Genomic DNA, 20,916 nt, shown 5'->3' with positions numbered 1-20,916 from the left:
TACATAAAACATAGACCCAAAATGTAGGAAGGGTATATAGGTTTCTATGACACAGGATACTCAGAAGAGCCCATACTTTCAAAGATATAGAAGGCAAAGAACTGCTTTTAGATAGGAGTCAGGAGTCAACAGTGCCCTGCAACAGCCATATCTTACAAGAAGATCATTTTGAAAACAAACAAAATCAAACACACGGAACTGAACCATTAAGTGTACCTATTACATACCGGTAGATAAATCAAGACTATTCAAAGGAACAGTATATTTAATTTGGATGGTACAACTTGTTGGAATTGTTATACAGTGACAGATGATGAAATAGTGATAGCTACTTCCTAAATTTGTCCTACAAAAATAAAATAAAGAAAAAATCCCTATAATTGGACTTACATATTTAAATTACTTAGGCTAATGATATTGGGAATGCCTCTAAATGGGATTGCCATGGAAGTTTTAGTTAATGACACATATGAAACCATCCATTTTTATAGTAAGTTTCTCCATATGTCATTTCTATGTCTACTGAGTGAACACCACCACTGAAGTAGAATTTCTTGCTTATACTTTGCTGAATTAAAGCACAGAATAAGAGCAGATGTATATTCAAATCAATAATAACAGCAACATTTTGAGTGGTTATTAAGATTAAAATATTTCCAACATAAGCAGCATAAGCAGCTGTCCAACTGCTTGATTTTCTTGGTTCTATTTTTGTTGTCTCTTCCATAAAGTCACTATTAAGAAAAGCAAAAACAAACAAAAAAAGTGCAATCACAACAAAACGAAGGTAATTATGCAAGATTCTCCCCTTCTTGTATGTCCACTTTGTTCTTTGGGGGAAAAATGCAAACAGACTATTCATAAAAGTAACAGCTACACTGAAAAATTTCAAGGGCTCTAAAGGAGCCACAGTAAGAAATACTTTTAATCTAAAAAATGCATAAGTACTGCAATATTGCAGAAGTACCACAGTACGAAAGGCTTCAAGAAGCATTATCTACCTGGTACTCTGACACCTTTGCCACTCAGGATGTTACAGAAAAGCAGACCATGGTGTAGCTAAAGAGCGAATATGAATTACAGAAACAAACAGGGAGACAGCCTCTCCTGCAGTCAGAAATCTAGGGGGTTGCAGCCTCAGATAGATACTCCTCTACTTTTGCTGCTTCCCATAAGCCTGTTGAACTAAAATAGGAGCACAGAGTGAGCAGAAACTTGAAGCTCTTACAAGAAATACCTGCAATTAGATTATTTACCCACAGCTTTCAGTAGAAACAATGCATATGCTCACAGAACATCTGCTATATTTGAAAGTCATCAAAAGTGTGAATTTTTCTAGTAAAATTTAGAAAAATACTAACCAATTCTTATAAATCTCTGCCCATCAATGAAACAATCTCATTGTAAATGCATTTTAACATACTTGTCCAAAGTGAACAATAACTAACTGGTTGAAAATACATCTTTGAAAAATGTCAGACTATGAAAATTACCTAAAATTAGTCCAGAAGTAGAATACTATCTTCAGAAGGCAATTCAGCCTGGATATTAAAACACTGAGTTTTCTTTTTCCCTTGCAATTTGCTACATAGCTGTAATCCAAAACAATTGTAGCAATCCTAAACGCATTTAAAAGGACACATTCACATCAAGAAAGTTCCTCAAGAGGAAGTTTACAGGCTGTTCTTTAGTGTGAACTGTTGGTAGTGCACAAAACAGTAGCTACTCTGCTACGTGACCCCTTTTTATCTTGCTAAATTCCAAAGGAAAACTAAGTTGGTTTTCCCTAAATACTGCTGAAAGACATTTGCAGTGCTACAGAAAGAAATTAACCTAATCCAAGCAACAGAGTTTTGTACCTGGAATAAAGGAATACATTATGAAAATCTTAGAAAGAAGATGCAGTGTAACAAAAACCTCAAATACCAGAGATCACTGCAGCAGCATTCTTGCTGTATGCTGTAGCACAGACAGAGAAAAATACTGTGGGAGGAGAGGTCTCGCATCAGAGCATTGTCTGAAACAGCAGAAGCAAGGTCCTACTACACAAGGCAAGGTCAATGCAACTGGGGAGTCATCTGTTTAAGAAAACACACTATTATTAGATGCAAGTTATGCAGCACTTGTGCATACTAATAGAATAAAACCATTACCCCAAAAATAAATGTTTTCTAAATGGTAGCTTCAACGTTGCACTCAATGTTTCCACTTTTTGTGTCTCATTTAAAACATTTAAATGAGTAACAAAGAATATTGAAAAAAACTGAGTATTTAATTTTTTAATTTCTTATGAAATGTTACAACAATTGAAAAATACAATAATATATTTATATTTTTAATGAGGTAGCTCCACTGAAAATCTCGTAACAGATTATTAAATATTACTTACTGATAGCAATATAGAATAAAAAGTATCCCAGAGTTGACAGCCTATTTAAATTATTATGATATGCCTCACACTACTGTGAGTAAAATATTACAGTAAATATACTGGCTGACAGAATACACTTCCTTGTACAAGACTCAAGCCTGCACTCTCTCCACACTCGAAAGTTATGCTGGAGTACACAAGAGTTTCGGATGCAAAGAATGCAGAAGGCAGCTCCCTGGGGCATGTCACATATTCCATAAGGTGTGTGTCCCTGGTACTTTAAATCATTCACTGAAAGAGCTGGCATTACCTGTGGCACCATCATTGACATTTGATAAATTGGAGAAATACAGCAGGCTCTGGAAGAAGGATAATTCTGGTGGAGAGCTGAGCTCATTCCTTCTAGCTCTTGTAGTTTACCTTTTTTCAGTAACTGATGGCACATCTAGCTTTTGTTACAACATGTTGGATTATTTATGAATGACTGGGTGGTTAAGAAGAGTGTATTGTGGATGGCCTAGTTTAAAATCAGTGACATTAATGAATTCTTGCACAGAGATGTCAGCATGACAGTATATGAAACCACCAAGGACCAGACCAGATTCTACAGTGACATATTTACAAATTAACTCCATTGTTTCAAGCCAGATCAAAATTCTGTGCCTCAAAAATAGAAGAAAAAGAGTAGAGCACTCCCAATATAGCAAATGCAAAGAAAAACTGTCACCACTTTATCCTCAGCTCATAAACATGAGTCTCATTTCAGTAGATGGACGTTTTGCTCAAAAAAAAAAAAAAAAAAACCAGAGAGTGAAACATGACCAATATCTGGCAGAACCATGTCTATAGAAACCCCACCCACTAGCAGATATACGTATAGGTTTGCCAAGAAAAATAAAGCAGTATGCAGAGTAAGCTGGACTGCTCTCACATAATATGTACTCAGTCATGCAGGCCCTCAAGTACACGTGCAACAACTCTCTTCTAAGTGAGATTAAGAAGGCTGAAGAAGGGATAGAATTAACCTAAGGAACAATATGGACTTCAGGTTTCACATGCTAATAGCTTTCTAAGACAGAGCCATGATGAAAAGTATTACTTAAAAATTAATCAGACTGCATACTAAAGGTACAGAGAGCCGTTAACCTGATGTCTGCATAATCAAATGAGAGCCATTACTCAAATGAAACCATCAATGGCCGCATTGTCAACAGGCGTGAGAGCGAGCCTGTCCATGCTGGAGCTGCCTGATTCGTTCCAATCTTTCAGTTACTGGTCTTTTCAAAAAGTATATAAAACAAAAAAAGATGTGAGTTATTGCTAATAACACTGTCATTGTCATTTATAAAGTTAAGAGCTCATAGTCATGAACCAATATCTGTTTTGCAGTAAGTGCTGTACAAGCAGACAACAAAATGACAACTTTTGCTCCAAAGGGCTGTCTTTAGTGTTTTAAAAGAAGAAAATCTTAAAGAAATACTTTTGTAAACATGCAGGTAAATTAAGCTGATCATTTGGGGGGGGGGGGGGGAAGGAAACAACCACCAAACCTTAGTTGCAAATCATGGACTTCTAATGAAATAATAGATTAAATGTTTTTGTCTCTTTTATAACTCAAGTCTTCCTTTAACTAATTCTTGTTTCAAATCCAAGAACTATTGCTAAATTACAGCTGCTCTTCTCCAAAAAAGAAGAGCTGCTAACTTGAGCTAAATGTTTCCAACCATTATAAATCTACCACAATCCTTCATGAACAGTTAAACCGTCACTTTCCAATATTTGCGTCTATACTGGATTTCAGTGCAGGTTCTAGTCACTGGATCTTAATATTTGTATTTCTCTTAAATAAAACAGCCCTTTGATGCAAGAAATGCCCTCTTCTATGGGTACTTGCAAATAGTACTCATATTGTTTCACAACATTCTTTTGGATAATCTAAACAAAGAGAATTTCTTTTTCTCATTTTACAAATTTCCCAAATCTGGAATTCTCTCTTTCATGAACTTGTTCTATGATTTCCAGTAAATAGAGTTTTCAGAAATTTTTTATTCTGCAGTAGAGCTTTCATGTTTCTTGAAGTTTTACTTTGACTTTTTTTTCCTTATTAAATTGTTGGAACTCTCGCTGGAACACCACACTTTTATTGGTTAAGATGCATCACATTAAGTCAACGTGAATTGAGAGGACCAGAACTGCACTGTCTGGTCTGCAGTCACAAAGTCTTAATAACAAACTTCTTACCATGTGTGAAAATAGGAATGAACTTATTACAGTACACTAGATTAATACCTCAATACGACAGAGCATGAATAAATTCTATTTAGATGACTAAGAAAGAAAGATTTTAGTAATCCTTTGCAAATTTATGCACAGACTGGACATGCTCTTTTATGACCTGGGCATTTCTCTCTGAAGCATTTCCTAATACACAAAACATTGCGTCTGCTTCTGGTTTCACCTCGTTTGTTTCATTGCCTCCGGATTTGTTTAGGTGTTTTTCATTTTGTTTTCAAAACGATCACAAATATCGGTTGTTCGCCATTGACTTTTCACAGGATAAGATACCACAGATCAAAGATGACTATCTGTAGTTGGAAACACATGACTTCCTAAACTACATAATGGTCACTGCTTTGCAGTAATTGCTAAATGGCTTTTTCATAATTGGCAGGTTCTCTGATCCCCTTTCAAATATACAAAACGTACAGCATTGAAATATTTAACAAACTTTTGTCATATAAATACAACAGCAAGCACAATTCTGCTCCTTACACAAGTGCCTTACTATGAAACATGAAACGTTTGACTGCTCCCTTGAAGTACAGCTGATCTTTTATGCATTTCTCTACCACTCTACCCAGGCCTTACACTTCCTTTATCAGAAGCTTAGTTCGCAGCCACCTGTACAGGCTCTTCTCTCATATCAGCTGCGCTGGTGGCATCCCAAGAGTGTGCAGCAGAACTGATAAGCATCGCACCCAGCCACTTTGGTCCTGATCCTACGAACACTTCAGTGAAACTACTTTAGTAAGTGTTTGCAGACTTAGAGTCTTTGTAACTCAACCGCATTTCACCAAGCGGGCCAAAGAGAAGTCTGGAGCTGGAAGGTATGCATTCGTCCTCCGGACCTGGGTGCCAGTGCCCACAGCACCCGCAAAGGGTGCTTCGAGCCCACAAGAGGGGCTTGCCAAGACCCACCGACTGGGGGAAGTGGGGGGAGAGAAACGATGTCACCCCTACTGCTTATAAACAGAGGCTCCTTCCCACGCCAGATCTCTCGCGAGCCACACTGCTCTGGTCAGATTACAATTAGCCAGGCTTTAATGTAAAAAAAAAACAAAAACCAACTGTTTGTACAATTGCAACAGGTAAAAAAAAAGAGAACAGGGAAAGAGAGGGATGAATTTATGACAATTTATAGCATGTGAAATAAAGGCGACCCACCCCGATTTGCTTTTGTATTTGGGATTTTCTTGAACCCTCCCGGAGGAAGGGGGGAACCCCAAAGCCAAAGTTCAGGCAGGGAGGGCACGGGCACTGGGGCCCACCGTGTCCTCCCGCCGGCGGTCCGGGGCTGCGGAACATGGCCGAAAGCAGAGCCCCCGCCCGCCCCCGGGCACGGCCGCAGCGGGCAGCCCCCCGCCGGGACCGGGACGGAGCCCAGGGAGCCCCCGGGGGAAGCGCCAGCCTCGCTCGGGAGCCGGGGAAGGAGCCCATGAAAGCGGGCGGGGGCGAGCAGGGGACGCACCTTTCAGCGTCCACCCGGCATCTTCCTCCTCCTTCTCCTCCTCCTCGGGCCGGCCGGTGAACTGCGGCGGCGGTGCCTCGGCGGCGGAGCGGTCTGCGGGACGGAGCCGCCCCCTCCTCGCCAGCGCTCCACGGCCGCCGCTGCCCGAGGCGGCGGAGCGAGCGAGGCGCCTACCCCGGGGGCGGGGGCAGCGGGCCGCGCACCGCCCCGCCGGGCCGGAGGAGGGAGGGAGGTACCGCGGGGGCAGCGCCGCCGGCTGACTCAGTCGCGAAGCGAGGGCGCGGGGCCGCCGCGGCGGGTTCCCCCGGGACCGCCCCTCCTCGGCGGCGGGGGGTAGAGAGGGGATCCTCCCGCCGGGCGCCTGCCCCCGGGCCGGGTCGCCAGCGACATCCTCCGCAGGCGAGACAGGCGGGATGCGGGCGAACCCGCGGCGGGCAGCTCCTCCTCGTCCTGCCCCACAGCAGCCCCGCGCTCGCACAGGCACCGCGGCGAGGTGGGCGCGGGGGGAGCAGCGCACGCGGCCCTGCCTCAGGCCAGGCGCTCGCCCCGCGCCGCCGCGGGTGCGCACCCCGCAGCGGCACCGCATCCGCCGGCGCCTCGGGGGGGGGACGCGAGGTCCGCGGGCGGCGTTTGAACTGAACTACTCCGCGTCGTGCTAGTTTGACGGGTAACCCTGCCGGCAGCAGTGCCCCTAAATTACAAACTCCAGTGCTTTCCCCCTCTCCGCGTGTGTGTGACTGCTCATAAAAGACCAGGCGGCGCCCGCAGAGGGGATCCCCGAAGTCGGAGAGCGCACCCTGGGTCGGGTCCCGTCCCGCCGCGGGTCGCACGCCCCCCCCCCCCCTCGCTGGGCAGCTGCCAGCTGGAGTTACCCGCGGAAGATCTTCCCCTACCTCCCGCCAACGGGCGGCGTCGCCTAAGCGCCCCAGCCCCGCGCCTCCACTCCGCTGAGTAACGGCGCCGTCCCCCGCAGCGGGAACCGGTCCAGCGCCATCTCCGCGCGCGCCCTCCGAGCGCCGGCCGGGGCGGGGGCGGGCCGGGCCGCGGCTGCCTCACCGCATCGGAATGTCGGCGCGCGCTCCGCGCCCCCCGCGCGCGCTCCGCGGCCCCCGCGCGCCGCTCCGCGCCCCCCGCCCGGCAGCAGCGCAGAAGGTGTGTGTCCGTCCGTCCGTCCGCACACACGCCCCCCCCCCGCAGCAGCCTTGTCGCTGCACGGAGCGGAGCGCGGGCTGCGGCCCTGGAAACAACGGCTCGATTCAGGAGCGCCCAGCCGCTGCCAGCCATTATCGCTGGGAACAGAGAGCGGAGCCCGTGGCGGGGAGGGGGGATACCGCGCTGTTTCCAGCCGCGCTGCGGAAAAATCCGGCTTCGGTGAACTGGTGCATCTTTGCATGCGATCTTTTCCATGCGGAGTACAACACAAGAAGAAAAACAGTCTCATACACTTTCATTTTAAAGGAAGCTTTTTCTTAAACAGGCGAAAGTTGGTCATAGATAACACGGGTTTATTTAGGATATTTTTATGTGAAGGGCACCGATTCTCGTAACTAAGGTATGTGGAGATTGTGTCCCGGTACAGGGCTGTAAAACTTACAGTTAATTTACTTCATCCTCTTCCATCGTAAGGAACTTCTCGTACTATCTTCTAAGGGAAGAACAAATCCCAGCGCTTGACAGTCAGATTTATTACTCTGTATTTTCCTCTGTTACCTCAGCAAGCACTCTGCACCTCATTGCAATAATTGTCTTGTGACCATAACACAAGTACGATACTACTGATGCCCTGTAGATAGTAATCACAGCAAAGTCAATTAGCAGTTCAACAAATACATCCAAAAAGTCAATGGAGTTACCTACTGAAAGTCTACAGAAGTTACGTATTTTCAAAAATTTTATATTTTGGGTTGGGGTTTTTTTAATAAATTAGATCAGATATGGTGTTATACGTATTATATTAATTCACTTTCTACTTCCTGACTTTACGTTTATTATCTATTCTCTTTCAGTGGCTTACAGATTCTGATGATTAGAATAGTGAGAGAAAATACATCCAGTATAGTAAAGAACCTTGATCTTTTCAGCAGCGTAACAGCAAAATCATTTCTTGCTTAGGAGACGTGGCCAATCTGAATTAATTCAGTTAATTAACTCATAATATTTATCATTCTATACTTAAATACTGTACATATTGGATAAACCCTGCGTCCTACAGAAAATGTAATGCTTCCTTTGCCTTCAGTGTGGCCCAGATTTCATTCACTGCACATAGTACTACCCAAAAACAACGCAATAACACAATAATTTGCAAGGTAAAATTTGAGTAGTCAATCTTTTCTTTTCCAATTCACGTTCTGCCTGATCTGTATATTTTTCAGTACTTCCATATAGTTGTGTAGTGAATATTGACCTGAAAATACATTCAATTAATAATACTTTAGTGTACTTTACATTTTGTTAGTGTCAGAGGCATAGTAACTACTTCATAACAAATCATGCAATAGGTTTTCAGCATGACAACAGTGACAATGAATTATCCTCTAAACACACAGGCAACAGGAACCTTTCCATGGAAGCTTTTTCCAGTTTCTCTCTACTTTTCCAGTTGTTTTAAAGAGAGCAGGAAAGTTGTTATCGCATTATTCCAGTGGAAAATATATATAAGTTTTCCTTCACAAAGTGTTCACGCTTTACTTTTTTCAGCTTGCAAAACTCCAACAATAAAAGGTATCCTGTAGTGAAAGGAAAATGATGCATTTTACAGAATGGAAAATTTGGAGAAAACACCATATCCTTGACTCGACAAAAGACTAACTGTCTAACTTCAGGCACACATCAGTGGGACAACTTAGGATAGCAGGGATCAATAACCCAATGCTCAAGCAATTTGCTGCATTGAGGATCTCTTTCTGAGATCCAGCTCCTCACGTGTAAACTGAAGACTTCCATGTTTCACCAGGACACTGGAAGATTATTTAACAATGGTAAGATTTTCAAATGGATGATATCTATAATATGATAATGGAAGATATCTAAAAAATTCTAACAATGTGAAAGTTTTAAGTCAGATACAATGGTGACAGGTGCTCTCTACAAAATAATTAGATGCTCATTTCCTCCAGGATGACATTCACTTCTCTGAATACTGTAGGAAAGAAGAAATCACCAAGATTACAGAGCTGCAGGACTGCTGAAAAAGCTGGCCTCTTCCTAAAAATGTGTTTACGCAATTGATAGTTCAGAAATTGCATCCCTGAAAAGCATTGTAGACTGAGAAAAATTTAAATATGAAGGAATAATATCTAACAAAAATAAGCTGCTAATTAATGTCTTTTATGTGATTTCCTTCTGTATAAACATGTCAAAAGTTATACACAGATCATGAGAAGATGAATTTGCAACCCAATAATACATTTATGGTTGAGACAAGCCATCTTCTTTCCATTCCAACAGAAGCACATGGTTCTCTGAGATGCTGCAAGCAGATTTCCTTGGGAAGAACCTCATTTCCTTGGTGACACATTGGAATGCTGCCTGTTGGAATAGCTACCCAGGTAATCCATTTGCCTCCGTTACTGTGAGATTCATTGGGTTTGGACCTCTCTTCCTGGTTGTACACACAACAGAAGTAACTCCCCTGAACAAATATCACTGATCTTTCAAAAGTAATTTGTTCCTGAGGTGGGAGAAGTCTGCAGGCACTCAGCATCCAGGACTCCACTTGCTCCACAGGGGACTCCCATGCCCGAGTTTTGCAGAAGTGAATGTTGAGCTGCTTGACCTCAGTGCTATACAGACAAAGAAACTGGGTTTTGCTCCACTGGACTTGACTCATGGGTCACGTTTTCTTTTTAACATTCTTGACCAAGCAGAAAGTGCTTTGAGAATGCTTCAGTTTTCTTTTCTCTCTCATTGTACATCAGTGTCCACCACGTTTTCACAGGGTCTGTTACCACACCATAGCTACTCCATCAGGCTTGACCATACAGAGAGATGACACACCCAACTCAGATTCCCCATATTGCTAGATTCAGTTGCAACACATAAGCTCAAGGTGGAGATTCAGATATGAAGTTTCACTAATCTGGGATTCTACATACAATGTTTATATGTTGAGAAAAATATAGGACTTTCAGAAAATATTGATGTGTCTTTTAGCTCTTACCAGCTAACAGTCTTCTGCCAACCATGTATTTTGGAGTTTGGGTTACAAAATTGATTCAGAGATGAACTTCAAAGTGATGCATAAATATTAAATTCCACACATTCCTGCAAGATGGTAAGTATTACTCACATTATACACATGGGGAAACTAAAGCAATGTGAGTTTACTTGGGCGATTTTCCCAACGTCAGGAAGAAAAAGTAGCTGCAGTGGTAGGATCAGTACTCAAGAATACCTGGCTTTTTTTCTGTGCTGTCTGAACTGTACACCACTTGCCTGAACCCTGCAGTATAATGTATAAAGGAATATTTTGTCTTTAATTATGGTATTCTATAGCAATATTTGCAAACAATTTAACAAATTACATAAAACACTTCAAATATGCTTTTCATTTTAAAACAAATAGCCAAAAGGTTTTTCCTTGGGCTTTGCTCCAAAATTCACCCTTCAGCTAGGACTAAAGAAAAGCACGCATGCTTGTGCACATGCAAACAGAAATTCTAAAAGAAAATTAGAAACACATGAAAATAAGGACCGAGAGTGTTTTCTTAACTGCACTTTGGTTTATGTACAGCAAAATTTTCATGGATATACTAAGGGACAGTGATTTTTCTTGTGAAGGAACATATGGGCCTTATCTGCAATTAAATCCTCCCTTCCATTAAACCAATTATCATTCTACACAAGTACAGCTCGTGGATGCAGGGTAGTGACTGCTCTGCCAGGGCAGCTCAGCTCTGTCTATAAAGCACGACTCTATTTCAATCATAAGGTGATTCTGCCCTATGAGAAGAGTTTTTACGGAAAGACAGTTTCAATTAAGACAACTATTATTTTAGTAAAAGCTCAATTTTGAGACTATTTTCTTGTGAGTGCTAGATAAACAGTCAAACCCAGTACAATTTCTACACTGATTCAAAATAATAAACATATGGAAGACAAACTACTTGAATTTCAGAAATTGTTTTTAAGTTATTAACTCTGGACTGAAGGTTTCTTAACAAGCCTGCTATTCTATCAACATTCCAGGGGCTTTGTAACTGTATTAAAGATTTAATGTCACTTTACATGATGTGAAGTCTGTTTTGCCCATCTGACTGTTATAAACACCAGCAGTCACGGAGGCAATTCTGAAAGCCTAATGAACATGCTCAAAGACTTTCTGACATTTCAATTAGGAATACAAAAATAAACTAGATAAATAATTGTTTAAAAAGACTAATAAGCTGAAACAATTAATTTAGAATTTTGGAATTGACATCAGCTGCTCAACTTTCAAATCATCAGTAATCTTCCAATTGGTCTTTGGAAGAGATACAAAAGGTTTTGGAGTAAAGGTAAAAAAAACCCTCACATTATTTTCCAGTATCTCTAAGATAGAACATTTCTGATAAGAATAATTAATTATAAATATGGAATAATTCCATTATTGCTTTTTTGGCTATACAAGTTTCTGTCTGACAAATTTCATATTTCAGTGGAATAACTGCTGATATAGCTCAAATTAAAGGCCTTTTAGGCCTCAACTGTATTCCCATCATATAACTTAGCTATATTTTTAGTATTGATTTTTGCTACAACATTATTTCATGACAGTTTTTTTAAAAGTTATAGACTATATTAGAATACAAGTCTGAAACACAGGAGGAATAACTCTTGTGTACTTCATATTACAGTTCAGGGACAATGGAAATCAAAGTATTAATACTAGTAATTGAATAAGGTTTATAAATTGAATAAAATTTAATACTACACCATAGTTTTCTGTTAATTCTCCCTAAAAAAAACAGAAGATGGAAAATTCTTCTCTATTAATAGATTGATCTATGAGAATTTGGGGGCCAAGAATAGTACATAAATATTAGTGCTATTAAAGTGGCAAGTAATAAACACTGACATTCCAAATCAAATTATACAGCCATAATGGAAATGTATTGAGAAGCCTGCTTGATTTCTTTCTCGTATAGTCTCAGAATTAAAGTTCCTCAAATGCACAGTAAAATCTTTAATACATTTATAATGATGAAATGTGTTGTTTCGTGAATGAAATTACATGGTGCAACCAGGATCGAATATTGTCCTGAGCATCTAAACAATAAAGCTTGATTTATCTAAGCTTATTATATGTACCTATCTTTGTATAATCCCATTAACTGTTTAGGTTCACCTGATTAATCCTGTTGAACAGTATTTTATTTCTAGGCTTATTTCCCCTGACTGACATTTTCGAGGAAGCTTTACCAAAAGGCAGTTCTAATTCTGCCTTTAGTTTGAATACCAAATTATTATTGTACTCAGGGAGTCACATCCTCCACAGACCAACAAATGAGCTGACTTACCTGTGCTCTGTCATCACTTTAAACAAGCAGCCAGGACAATGAGTTATTCATGTAATAAATTATAGAACCTGTATCATACTTAATGCCTATGTCTAAACAACAACCAGTCTACAGCGTCAATTTAACATTCAGTTCCTTTACTGGCAACCCACCATAATATACATTTAACCAAATTCAAGGACCAACAGAAGAATTTGTTCAGGTAACCAACCAGAATGGTTAAAGCCATAAGGCATTTTAAACATGTGTTTATTTTTCTTTTAATAGTTGAAAAATTGGGGTGCCAACACAGTGGGCAATAATACTAGAAAACATGTCATTACAAAGTATATTATTATTTTTGCTCTTCTTAATGCTAAATACTTCATTTCATCTTGGATGATTCAAAGCACCCTGTATGTAAAACCTTTAACTCAAAATCTTGTAGAATTTTTCAGTGAAATTTGGTAAAAATTGTTCCTTTACAGAGATATATAATACACATACACATCAAGAGATTTAATTATTAAAAACATGGAGGATATAGGGAGGGAATCACATAAAGTTACCAAGAATTTTGTTGCCTTTTCCCAATAGGCTGCTCTTCTTTTAGAACTTAATTCTTCTATTTGGTATTAGTATAATTTGTCTTTTGTGCTGCAGAAAGTATGCATTCTTACTATAGCCAAGTAAGGCCATTTTATGTGTTATCAATTTATTGCACATCCACACAAAGTTTAATGTCCACAGTCGTTTTATTTTCTGCTGCCTCTCTAGATATTCTTAAAAGATATGCCTGTAGATGAAAGATTATCAGCTCAAGGCTAAGATTAATCTTTAATAAAAATTTTAATGCTTGAAATAAGCAAATCCTACTTCCCAATGCTATACAATCTTAGCATCAAAATATTAGATTTTTACATGTGTATAATACACAACCTTCTTGAAATCAGTAAAATCAGAATAAAGGTACATTTTGCAGAAACATCTGTTTCAAAGTACTAACCTGGGTATTACTTGATTCTTCCAACACTACTTGAGAAGAGACATTATAAACCTTATAAAAAACCCAAGCATATCTAAGTTACTTCAAGCTTTCCAATAAAAACTCAAGTTGCTGGAATTACTAATGTATAAAGGCTGCAGAACAGACAAAAGTTTTGTATAATGTTGGCGTACACAATTCAACTGAAAGTTTCCCTCATCCTGAAGGTAGACATTTAGGTAGAGCTTTTTACAGTCTAATGCTGGGACGTTAAATTTTATGTACTAAAGTCTAAAGATATAAAAGTTTATATAACTCATTTATCATTTTCATGAATTAGGGTAGAGTTTAAATAAAAAATAATTGGCAACTTTTGCTGTTCAGTCTAGTAAAAACATATTTCCAAATTCACATACTCTGAATGTCTTCATCATGTGTTTGTTTCATATTTATTATATTCTCCTACCTTATGCAAGTACTTGCAAGAAGGCATCTTACAAATTTTGAGGAATGACCTTACATGTAACACACTTTCAGCTGCTGGTAATACCACTAGTTGGCTGAAGGATTCCTAAAAATGCACTTGCTTTTGGAAAATGGAATAAAAGCACTCAAAAATCAGCACACAAATCTTTAATAACTGGGTTTGGGAACTAATATCCTAGAAAAAGCGGTAATACACACACAGAGATTTCTATATATAAACTGTTCACCAAATGGTGTTTAGACAGGGAAAAGGAAGTAAATTGAAAAGGTGAGCAGTAGGTGATTAAATGTAAAGGAGAGTTGAAAGCGAGACCATCATTCGCAGGGCTAGATGAATACTCAGTCTTTGCTGGGCAATTTGTGAATTACATCTTACAAGGAGTTAACGTGGGCTAGGAGAAGCCTCGCTCCCATGTCACAGGCAGTTTCATCCTTATCACTCTTGCATTTTGGGATCCTTCATTTCTATTGCAGATGGATGGCTTCCAAATAGAAAGCATAATTCAGACAGCGTTCAGGAAACCAGGGGGATTTTGGTTATACAACACAGTGCTTAAAAGAGCATGGCCCCTCATGTGTCTTTTTTCGAATTTAGTTTTTCAGTGAGAATGTAGTGCTGTTCTTTGTTTTTCTCATTAAAAGCTATTGATTCCAACATGTATTTAAACTGTTAGTTTATTCAATCTGGCAAAAATAAAATGGAATCAGTTTTATAAAGAAACATATGACTGGACTATTCAGATATTCCAATTTGTAATCAATTTTTTTTTTTCCCCACCAGCTTTGATTAGCATTTGCTAGTGCACGTCAATTCTGGACATGTAACAAAAGGTCTTGCTTTGCCCACTACTTTGACATTTGATACTATCAAAAAAAAAAGCTCAAGAATAAGCATCTGACAGTTAATATGTTGAAAGATCCATCTTTTCCATCAATGATGGCAGACTACATTCTGTAATTTTACATTTAAAAGCAATACACTTTTTAGATTAATTTCCTTCGTAGTTCTGTTAATATATTGCCTTTGCTGTCACTGTGCTTGTGTACATGCTGTTTGTCATAGCAACATAGAGTTATCCTACCAGCAGCATTTGATTGATACATAAATTCAACATAATTTCTTTGATACTTAGGGACATAAAAGATGCATGTGGTTTCGCCCCATCGTCTTTCTTTTTAGAAGTGCTAACAATAGAATGAAAAACAATGAACATATTGTTCCAAACAGTAGGTTTAAGAAAAGGAAATAAGTCTATTATCTGCCCAAATTATTCTGAAAGGTCATGAATAGTAATTCACACTGAATAGTATTTCACTGCAATTCTAATGTGGCATTACACTAACAAATTAATTGGAAAGGAAAAGAAAGTGAGAAAAACCTTTTAGCGCTGTAATAGCACCCATGTTTTAGCCTGGTAGGCACTTCAATGCTTTACTGAAACCTATAAAAGGTAAGTAAATAATATTGTACTGTTTTCTACAAAGTCAGGTTGGCTGATTAGGTGTTGAAAATGTGAAAGTATGGGAATACTTGTGGTTAATCCTAATGGTTATTCAGAACTGAGTACATATGACCAGGACTTTCCATGAAAGTAGGCCAGACAATCAGGCTGCAAAAAGGGTAATCACTACTTTGCTCTTTGCAAATATCTATTATAGCCTTCTCCCCCAAAAGCTAACATCATTAAAATTTACTGTAAATTCTAAAAATACATATTTTACAATCAACATGTAAAGTTCTAGTACTAAATATTTAAAGCAAAAAAACCCCAAGCAATTGCCTTGTTCCATTAAGTGTCACATCAGTGCATACATTTTCACAGCTAGTCCTGGACAACTTAATTTTGTGTAACCTTAAATACAACAGAACCTTATTAAAGTGTTCTTTCTTTTATAATAAAAACAAAATAAACTTCAGCTTCTGTTTTATATGCCAGTTGAGATTCTTTGCAGTAATTCCTTCCACATCTGCTCTGCAGCTTTCAGGTTTATAAAACCAGTATCTCCCAATTTCCTTTCATCAAAATATCCATATGCTGTGTTTTATAGACATGTTGATACCCTTTAACACTGAGGCACTAATTACAACTTGGAATCATATGCTAACGCTAAGAAAATAAATACATGTGGTTATGAGGCATTTAATACTGAAAATTCAAAACAGCCTAGCTGAAAAATCCTCAAAGTGTGATAACATACCAATGTAAGTACACCTGAAAGTATCACAAAAGTTGTAAAAATAAAATTGAGAGGTAAAGAAAAAAAAAGTAAAGAATAAAACTAAACACAGGCATCACCAGATTCTAAACTAATGACCTAAGATCACATGCAGAATTGTTGCCATCCAGATTACAACAGTAAAACTGTTGCTAAAGAACCAAATTGTTTGGGAAAGGGGCTGCTACAGGAAGATCTTGATAAACCATTTGTCCAAAACACAAATTTCTAGAATTTCTGAAGATAGCACAGGGTTGGTATGTCTTCCTGATTTCGAGTTTGTAAGTTACTAGTGTGTTGTAAATGTCATTGCCTTTCTAGCGAACAGTCCTGGAGCACCTGAGGGCATAGAGAGCGTAAGATGGATGATCTCCAAATCACATTAAACTTCACTATATGGAGGATTAGGAGAGCTTTGCATTGTCCTGCCCAATCTGTAGTGCTGTACTCCCTGTTTGCGTGCTGTCGCTGCATACCCAGCACTCCCGTCCCCTCAAGGGTGCGAGCACAGCAGCCACCCTCACTGCCACATCCGACAGATGACAGTCTAAGCACAACTGAGGAACTGAAGGCAGCCGCTGTTCTTTACAGCGAATTGCATGTAAGCAATGCATGTAAGATCTATATAAAAATTAGGGGGACTAAAAATATCTATTAACCTCAAGAGAAAGAGAATGAGAACTAGGCTGTAGTTTTAAAAAGTGCCTAATCCTTCACGCTTCGCTCTACAAGTTCCTAATGCACCAAGAACATTTCAATGGGAGAAGTGAAACGTGAATAACGCTTTTTCATTAATTACCTACCTGGAACACATTTGTAAATGTGCATATGAAAGACAAAATCTATCTTCTCACAAAAATTGGTCAGTAAAGACTGCAAATGAATATTTTCAATCCTGAAATGAAGCTCTAAATATTCGATAAAAGGAGATAAAAGGCAAATTGGAAAAACATACTACAAAATATCTGTGGCCATCACAAAACTTGGAAAGACCAAAGAGTCCTCTAGAAAATTTAAGAGCTGAATCAAATTGCCAAGTATATTACTCTCGAGGAAAACAGTATATAAGTTTGTTGATCAAAACTCTGACATTTAGAGTTTTACAGGCTAACATAAAGCAGTATCCATTACCTCAAAACCAAGATTTCCAGGTTTCAATAAAAGCATACTAAAGAAACAAAATGGTGGGTTTAACACTAGTTTTCCTATTTTCTTCCATACTAACCCTGGGATACGAGTTGTAATCTGAAGCAAGCAAGGCACTGTCAAGGGTATTCTTATATAATCAGCAGAGAACAAACTGTTCCTGCTCTTCCTTAAATCTGTACCCAATCACACAGACAGGGTTCATCGGGACAGTTTTGCTACAAAGTTCTTGTCAGGGAGAGAACAAAGAATTCCCCCACACTTTTCCTTCCCCTTTTCTCACCCCCACCCCCTTCTAAGTGAACGTGAGATACAAGAGGCTGTTCTCTAAAGTTGGGTGGGTCAAGATGATTTATGATAGGCATTTACATTAAAATTTACAAGTTCTGTTGATGCAGGTAATATAGTTAATCTGCAAATTTTACAGTTTGCATAGCTTTAAAAAAAATATTTCATCGTTTCCTTCCTTCCCTGAAAATACAACATAGCCTAACTGTGCTGATAACATCATAAACTGAAATTAGCCACCTTTATTACAGACTAAGAACTAATGAATTGCAAGGGAAATACAGCTATGTGGTTCCAGCAAGTAAAGCAGAATAGCGAGATGAGTAACATGAGCAAACCGGGCTTCTGGGGTAGAAAAGACTACCTTGCTATTTGTAGTCCTCCCATAGGATTTCGGATTGTAGTATTTCTTTATCGCTCTCCATTTTTAATAATGAAGAAACTGTTTTACTCTTGCCATATGGCAAAGAACATCAGCTAAGTGTTTTTGTATGGACTTCCTACATATGTTACTACAAACAGTAGAACATAGGACCTTATTCATATTATATAAAGATGATGTTTAATGAAGAAATTGAACACACATCTATTACAAGGCATTGGTTGGCATGAAATATTTCTGGTAAAGTGAAAAAACTGACACAATCAGGATTACTTTTTAAAAGCATACAGCTTTTTCCTTCACTTCCTGATCAAAACTCAGTAGTGACTGAACAGTTTTTATGGTAATACAAAGGAATGTTTGTTTTAAGAAATAAATTACAAATGGGAAAGTAGAAAGTAAATATTAATATCTGGTTCACAGTGCACTTTATATGAAAGAAAAAGAATTTGCCACACAGCTTTTCCAAGTAATATTAAAAAGGTTTTTCTCTCCCTTGATGTTGCTTAGCTTTCCAAAACCTGCCCAGTACTTCCTATTAAACAGACCACCACCACCCAGTGCCAGCTAACACCAGCAAAAAATCCTCCAGCCAACCTTTCAATGGAAAACAGGTTGACAAGTATTTTTTCTAGCTCGCTGTGCTAGTTAAATGTATCACCTCCTCCTTTTCTAATATTTCCCTCCCTTAAATTAAGGTGAAGCCGGAACAACTGTTCCCAACTCTACCAGGCTTCAAGCCTGGTGCATCTATGCTCAAATTCTTGCACGACTTCCCCATTGAATCAGCTGGTCTGACTGAAGAGGCTCTCCCAGCACAGCTGGTCCTGTCTGTACCCCAGTGCTGTGGTGACCAGAGGGACACAGTTACTGGGGAACCCTGGCACTGGAAATATTTGGCAGTAGGGCCCTGGGGCTGAGGTGCTGGAAGATGTATAGGGCCTTGCTGCCTCAGCACCTGCACCAAGAACCTGCCTGAGAACTATGCAGGGGTCTCACCCCAGCCCCGAAATAAAAATGAGTGTGAAACAGAAAATACTTTTGTAAATCCCCCAGTCAAACAGGAGAAAAACAGGGGGCAAGATTTACAACATGCTGATCAACTGCTCAGACAGCGCACGTGCTCTATTTCTATGCAAAATTGGAATTGGTAGCCTGAAGTCTTCCTAACTCATCACGTTACCTCAAAGAGTTTAATAGTAAGAATCCCCTCCCTCCCTTTTTTTTTTTTTAAATACAGACCATATCATATCCAGCAACATCATTACTGACGAGATGTCTAATTTCATTACAACATCCCCTCCCAACCCACTGACGTTTAGACGAAGGTGGCAGGCCCACTCTCCCCTTGCTTTCCCAACTGAGCGTTTTAGGGCAACACAGAGCTTCCAGACTTTCAGGGAGAGCACTGCTAACGTCCCCCTGCACCCCCCAGAATGTTTTGCTCTGAAAGGGGGTACAGGATGCAGCTAAAAAGGTCACAGAAAAGTTTAAGAGATTATTCAGGGTTTGCTGAGCAGCATTCTATATAATCGTATATAGCTTCAACAGCATTTGGACTCCTATTTGAATTTAGATATTTACATCACACACAATGAAACTTTTATTGTCTAAAACTGTGGATTTGGATTCTTAACAGGGTTTAATCTTACACATTAAGGAATAAATTAAGAAAGAGAGCCCCACCTACTGACAGAACAGTCACACTAGAGAGTAAAAATTAAAGCACTTCATACTCGCTGACCAGAAAACATGGGATTTCTTTCCACTTTTCACAGACCCCAGAATTTCTTCATACCAGCAGGGCAGGAACTCAAATCTCCTTGCTCAGTACGTAAGCTCAGATAACAAAGTAGTTTCTCATTATCCTGTCCAGAATTTACTGCTACTTGACAGGATAACGTGGGAACTTCATTGGGCAGTCAGAAAAGTTCAATACAAATCTAACTGAAGAATCAAAAGAATCAACTGAAACCTATTTTAACAGTTCATCTGCATATCGTATCTCATATATTGCTTCCCATACTAAGGACAGTAAGAATGCTTTATCAAGTCAATAATGAGCAGTGCAAGTTATCCCCTAAGTACTTTGCAACTTTAGTGAAGTTTGTTTTCCAAGTAATAATGGGAATGCTTTTTCCTATGAAATCCTTTGATCCCTTCCCCCCTCTTTTTTTTTTTTTTGAGTGGGTAGACATAATTCTAGAATTTTGTTTCAAGAGTCTTAGTATTTCATAAAAGCCCTCATTGCTTTCTGTGCTATGTCACTGTCCATTTGTAAATAAGGGAGATTTCAATGTTGCCTATCCAAAAAGCTCTTTTCCCCCTTCCCTTAAATCTTACATTTCTACATATTTATAGTTGTTCCAAAGAACCTAGAGAACTGCCAAGAGAAAGTTGCAAAGTTCCTCCACAAAATTCTTTTACAATTAGTTTTCTCCTGCCTACGCCTGGCATAGTAAGTTTTCTTGGAAGTACTTAGCTTTTCCTTTACTTTATAGAGCCTTAGAAACATGGTGTCAAGTCATCCTACAATGTTAATTTTTTGAGCATACAAGGTGAAAAACAGGGTGCTGGATAGACAGGCTAACACTGCTAGTACTTCTCCACTGCGTAACTCGTCTTCCCTCATCTGTTTTTCCCTCTACAATGTTAAGTCAAGTCACACCCAGAAATAAAGATTCATTACACGCACAAAGCTCTCAAGTAGGCTAATACCCTTTGTGCAGTTCTGTTATCTTCTGCTCTTACAAATCCAGACGGCACTGCAGGAGGAACCACTGTTATATGGATAATAAAAGTTACTAAAATGTT

The 20,916-nt window shown here is 39.4% G+C and overlaps 1 protein-coding gene across 6 annotated transcripts in view; it reads right to left on the bottom strand.

Moving 5' to 3' along the window:
- PLCE1 (phospholipase C epsilon 1) overlaps positions 1–7,140 on the bottom strand; it is a 163,513-nt gene extending 156,373 nt beyond the window's left edge. For 5 of the 6 annotated variants that reach the window (XM_054831340.1, XM_054831341.1, XM_054831344.1 and 2 more), the window contains exon 1: positions 6,120–6,253. The gene's annotated coding sequence lies outside the window, so the exon portion shown is untranslated. Of the gene's footprint in view, positions 1–6,119; positions 6,254–7,012 lie in introns of those variants that run through there. The other variant, XM_054831342.1, reaches the window with a different exon arrangement.
- Between the last annotated feature and the right edge of the window lie 13,776 nt (positions 7,141–20,916).

Source organism: Grus americana, chromosome 7 (genome assembly GCF_028858705.1).
Source record: "Grus americana isolate bGruAme1 chromosome 7, bGruAme1.mat, whole genome shotgun sequence".
Classification (NCBI taxonomy): domain Eukaryota; kingdom Metazoa; phylum Chordata; class Aves; order Gruiformes; family Gruidae; genus Grus; species Grus americana.
This window is presented reverse-complemented; position numbering and strand designations above follow the sequence as displayed.